This window comes from Lactuca virosa, chromosome 6 (genome assembly GCF_052849685.1).
Source record: "Lactuca virosa cultivar CGN04683 chromosome 6, Lactuca_virosa_CGN04683_v6, whole genome shotgun sequence".
NCBI classification, from domain to species: Eukaryota; Viridiplantae; Streptophyta; class Magnoliopsida; order Asterales; family Asteraceae; genus Lactuca; species Lactuca virosa.
The window spans coordinates 57438525-57444524 of NC_136431.1; positions in this window are offsets into that span (position 1 = coordinate 57438525).

Consider the following 6000-nt stretch of genomic DNA (forward strand, 5'->3'; position numbering starts at 1 on the left):
CATATGGTGGAGCACCAATGCTGGAGTGAAAGCTGTTGTTGTAGGAGAACTCTGCAAGGGGTAGGTAGGAGTCCCAACTCCCAACAAAGTCAATAACACAGGCTCTCAACATATCCTCAAGAGTCTATATGGTCCGCTCACTCTAGTCGTCCATCTGCGGATGATAGGCTGTACTGAAGTGCAGCCGTGTGCCCAGTTCCTCGTGGAACTTCTACCAAAATCGGGAGGTAAACCGAACATCACGGCATGAGATGATAGAGACCGGAACCCCATGACGAGTGACAATCTCGCGTATATACACATCGGCTAGAAGCTGGCCGATGAGCTCTCCCGAATGGGCAGAAAATGAGCACTCTTGGTCAAGCGATCCATGATGACCCAAATAGTGTCGAAGTCCTTCTTCGTTCTCGGTAGCTTGGTGATGAAGTCCATCGTGATCTGCTCCCATTTCCACATGAGAATATCCAGAGGCTGCAGCTTGCCATGTGGCCTCTGGTGCTCGGCCTTGACCATCCTGCAGGTCAAGCACCTCTCAACATACCAAGCGATTTCTTGCTTCACGCACAACCACCAGCAACTCAAGCGCAAGTCCCGATACATCTTGGTAGCCCCCTAGTGAATAAAGAAGCGAGACTTATGAGCCTCCTCCAATATAGTCTGTCTGACCCCACCAGACATCGAAACCCATACCCGACTGCAACGAGTCAATAATCCCCAGCTTTCCTTAACAAACCGGGTGTGCTCACCCCTAATCCTTTCAAGCTTCTAATTCTCCTGACGCATACCCTCTGCCTGGGCTTCCCTGATCAAGCCCACAAATGGAGAATCCACTGAAATCCTCATGCACGTCACTGGAGGGGAAGATCCAGCTGACTTGCGGCTCAGAGTATCCGCAACCACGTTCGCTTTACCTGGGTGGTAAAGGAACTCACAGTCGTAGTCCTTGACTACATCCAGCCATTTGTGCTGTCTCATGTTCAGGTTCGGCTAATCCATGATGTGTCTCAGGCTCTTGTGGTCCGTGTAAATGGTACAACGGACTCCATAGAGGTAATGTCTCCATATATTGGGAGCGAATACCACCGCTCCTAACTGTAAATCATGAGTAGGGTATCTCGTTTCATGCGGCTTCAACTGTTGTGATGCATAGGCTATCACCCGTCCTCCTTGCATGAGGACCACTCCTAGTCCTGTGACGGATGCATCACAGAACACCACAAAATCCTCAACTCCTTCCAGAAGAGTCAAGACTAGAGCCTCGCATAGTCTGTTTCTGAGGGTCTCAAACGCCATCTACTGCTCCGGGCCCCATCTTAAATCCACCCCCTTCCTCGTCAGACGAGTGAGAGGTACTGCAATCTTGGAGAAATCATGTATGAATCTCTGGTAGTACCCTGCCAATCCCAAAAAGCTCCCGATGTCTGAGGGAGATTTCGGAACCTCCCACTGCATAACCGCCTCGATTTTGGCCGGATCGACCAATATACCCTCTTGGTTAACGAGGTGTCCTAGGAACTGGACCTCTCGTAACAAAAACTCGCATTTTGAGAACTTGTCATAAAGCCGTTCTCACCTCAGAACTTCCAATAACTCCCGAAGATGCTCCTCATGCTGCTCTCGGGTCTTGGAATACACCAAGATATCGTCTATGAACACGATGCCGGAGCAATCGAGGATCGGTCTGCAGACCCGATTCATCAGTTTCATAAATACTGCTGGCGCGTTGGTGAACCCAAACGGCATCACCACAAACTCGTAATGTCCATAATGAGTTCGGAACGTGGTTTTCTCCATGTCTTCCTCCCTAACCCTGAGCTGATGGTACCGGGACCTCAGGTCTATCTTGGAGAACCAAGATGCTCCCTGTAACTGATCAAAAAGATCATCTATCCTCGGGAGTGGATAACGGTTTTTCACCGTTAACTTGTTAAACTCTTGGTAATCGATGCACATCGGTGTGAACTATCCTTCTTCCTGACGAAGAATATCGGCGCTCCCCACGGGGAACTTCTCAGACGAATGAACTGCTTGCCCAGCAGTTCCTGCAGCTGTGATGACAGCTCCTGCAACTCTGGTGGTGCCAACCGGTACGACACCTTGGTGATAGGGGCCGCACCTGGCACAAGGTCGATCCTGAACTCGACCTGTCTTTCCGGAGGCACTCCTGGTAACTCCTCTGGGAACACGTCAGCAAACTCCCTGACCACCGGAACCTCTGAAACTGAAACCTGATCCCTAACCAGTGTATCCACCACATACGCTAGATAACCCGCATACCCATGCTGAATGTACTGCCGGGCCCTGGCAGCTAAACAAAACCCTGATCCCAATCTGGTACCCTCTCCATAGATAATCAGTTCTCCCCCACTTGGGGTTCGAACCACCACTCGCTAACCCTCGCAATCGATCATAGCTCCGAAGCGACTAAGCCAGTCTATACCCACGATCACACACACATCCCCCATGGGAATCAGAATCAAGTCTATCGGGAAAGACACTTCGAAGATCTCCAATACGGAACCCCGATAGACCGAAGAAGTGGAAGCCCCGTGTTCGTTGGTGATGGAGACTCGCAACGGACACTCTAACTCTCCCACTGGCAACCCGAACTCCCTATTGAAAGACTGAGAAACAAACGATCGACTCGCCCCCCAGTCAAATAATACCAAAGCAGGTAAGGACTTCACTAAAAACGTACCTAATCACAGGTACAAGTAGATAAGCATAAAATAGATATAATCAGTAGGATAAGGGATAGAAACATACCAGCAACCACGTCTGGCGCTACTCTGGCCTCCTCTGATGTAAGCTGGAAGGGGCGTCCTTGGGCCCTCGGGGGAACTGCTTGACCCTGACTCCCATCAGTGATCCTCAGTGTAGCCGGCGCAGGAGCCTGCGCCGGCTTGGCGGCTAGTAGGGGACACTAGGCCTTCATATGGACCATCTGCTCATAATGATAACATAATCTGACCCCAGGAACTGGATTCTACTGCCTACAATCCCTAGCAATGTGGCCCTGCTTGCCACATTTGTGGCACCCACTCCTCGATCGGCAAACCCCCGAGTGAGCCTTCCCGCACTTTCCACAAGTGCGGCCTGACTGTCCTCCAGTCCTAGTATCAGCGGTCTTAGACCGCTTTGGTGCCGACTGTTACTATGTCGGGGCCTGCCGCTGCTCCCTCAACTGCAACTCAATCTCCAACTCACGCCACCTAGCGGCCTCCTGTAGTTATAGAAGCGTATCACAACGTTGGGTCGCTACAAACTGTCGAATGTCGGTCTTGAGCATGCTCAGATAACGTGTCATCTGAGCCTTCTCAGAAGCAATTTCCAGGAAAAACATCACCCTCTCAGTAAACATTCGGGTGATCTCCGCCACAATCTCGCCATCCTGTCTCAGATCTAGAAACTCTTGAGCTAGTCACTCCCGCTCAACCCGGGGGATGTAGTGAGCGCGAAACATATCCCTGAACTGCTCCCAAGTAACCGTAGCTCTCTGGTAATCCGAATAAGACCCAATCATAAGTCTTCACTAGTCCTTTGCCCCGGACCTCAGCAGGTTCAGGGCACATCTGACCTTCTGGTCAGTAGGACATGAGCTCGTGAAGAAACAGCCCTCCACGTCAGATATCCACCGCATGTCTCTGATCGGATCCTGAGTGCCATCAAATGTTGGGCCTTCGTGTTATCGAAGTCCCGGTACTGAAAAGCTCGGCCAGCTCCCCCCCTGCCGCTGTTACAGCCGATGTAGCTGCTGCGACAGCCGTCTTAGCAAGGGCTGCATATCTGTCATCAAAATACTCTATCACAGCGGTCTTAATAGACCCAAACATCTCCGGAATCTGACCCCAGACAATCTCGACCAGCTCCTCGCGAATGATCTCCCTGACACGATCCTCTGTCAACACTGGCCCACCCTGGCCGATAATCTTGGGCGCTGTTGGGGCCTCCTGATCACCCTGCCCAGATTCCGATCCTGATCCAGTCACAAAACGCCTCGTAACCACCATACTGAAAATATACCAGGAAGATATCAGATAATCCGCATAAATAACAGGGAACCACTCCCAACTAAACCCTAGGGGTTGTGACTTCCTTGCTACGTATATGGGTCCTGTGCTTTCAGTAGTACGTGCCCATACTACCTTCCACACCTACCTATATTTGTCCTAAGTATCATCACAACATCCTATCAATATACATATGCATGGTGATCGCTCAATCCTCTTTCCTAGAGGGAAGCTAACTATCTCATAACTGGTCTACTGACCTCGCACGAATCAACCATCCATGAAACTTCCACCAACTCTACAGCACTAGTGTATGCTAGTCATACATAACGCTGGACCCTATAGACTTTCGAATACCTGATCCTACCCTAAGCCCTTCATCAAGCAATAACAGTAAATAAGGCCAAACCAAACATTCTCAGGCTATTAGATCTTAACTATGTACGATTGTGATGCATACACTAAGCAACTATAGTAATGATGTTTATTTCATATAAGGAAAACCCTAGGCTATCAGGCATCATACAATCAGACAATTCTATCATGCAATTCCTGAAGATCCCTAGCCTAGTACTAGCATGCTGTTCTAACATATCACATAATCAAATAACTGCATGGTATTTTGAGGTCTACTTACTGGCTCCGGATGATCGTACACTTGCATCCTCCTTTTCTTATTTTAAAAACCATTTAAAGATCATTTGAAAATAATTTCCTTAGTTTGAGACTGGATTCACACGAGTGTTCCTCCAATTCACTCAAACCAAGACTATGATACCAACTTGTAACATCCATAAAAATTATGCCAAATTTAAACTTTTAAAATATTCCAAAACCATTGATTATTACAAAAGTTGTTTTCAAAATAGTTTAGTGTCAAAATATCCCATAATCAAATCATAAAAAACAGGAGGCGTACGATCATGCCTTCGCCTTCCCGCGATCATCAGAAGTACCTGAAACAAAATCTACAACTGTAAGCCCGAATCTTAGTGATTTCCCCCCAAAATACCCATACGCACATCAACATACATAAAACACAAACAACATGCTATGGGTCCAATCAACCATCAGGTTGGAATACCCCATGCCTCAAATATCAGGTTGGAATGCCAATCATACTATAGGTCTAGTTATCCTCGGGATGGAATACCCTAGGCGCACAACCATCGGGTTGGAATGCCCTCATACTACGAGCCCAATCATCCTCGAGATGGAATAATCACCGCCCAAAACCATCGGGTTGGAATGCCCAGGTCTGTTGGCTCTCGCACAAAGCAGATGAGCCTCAACTACTAATCATCATGTGCACATATATCAGATAATCATATAACAGTCCATACACAAACAAACCGATCTAACCGATCATACTAGCATAACATCATCCTATCTACCAGGATACTAATCTACAGATCATAACAACATAATACCATCCTATCTACCACGATACCAATCTACCAGCTCATACTAGCATAACATATCAGAAAACAATCAAAAGGGCCGGCCTTGGTGCCTTAGACCCTTGAGCATAGTGAGGAAAACTCACCTCACAAATGTCGAACCGAAGTGATAAGCTCAAACCCTCAAATCACAGCCACGAGCTCCACCACCTACATTTGCCATGAGACCACTCCCATAAATTCCAATTTACTAAATTACCCCCAGAAGTCAACTGGTCAACCCTTGGTCAAAGTTAAAGTCAACAGTCCATGTTGACCCAACTCGTCGAGTGCAGCTAGCAACTTGTCGAGTTCCTTAAGGGTTCAGAAGGTCATAAAACCCTCACCGACTCGCCGATTTTTCTACTAACTCGTCGAGTCTATGCGTGTTCAGAAGTCGAGGAAACCCTAACTGGCTCGTCGATTCATCCTGCTGACTCGCCGAGTTCATGCAGGAACCCTCAAGGCTAATCTTTATCGGACTCACCGAGTTGGACATGTTGGATAAGGTGTATAAGTCCATAACTATTTCTGGTATGTACTTGACCCGA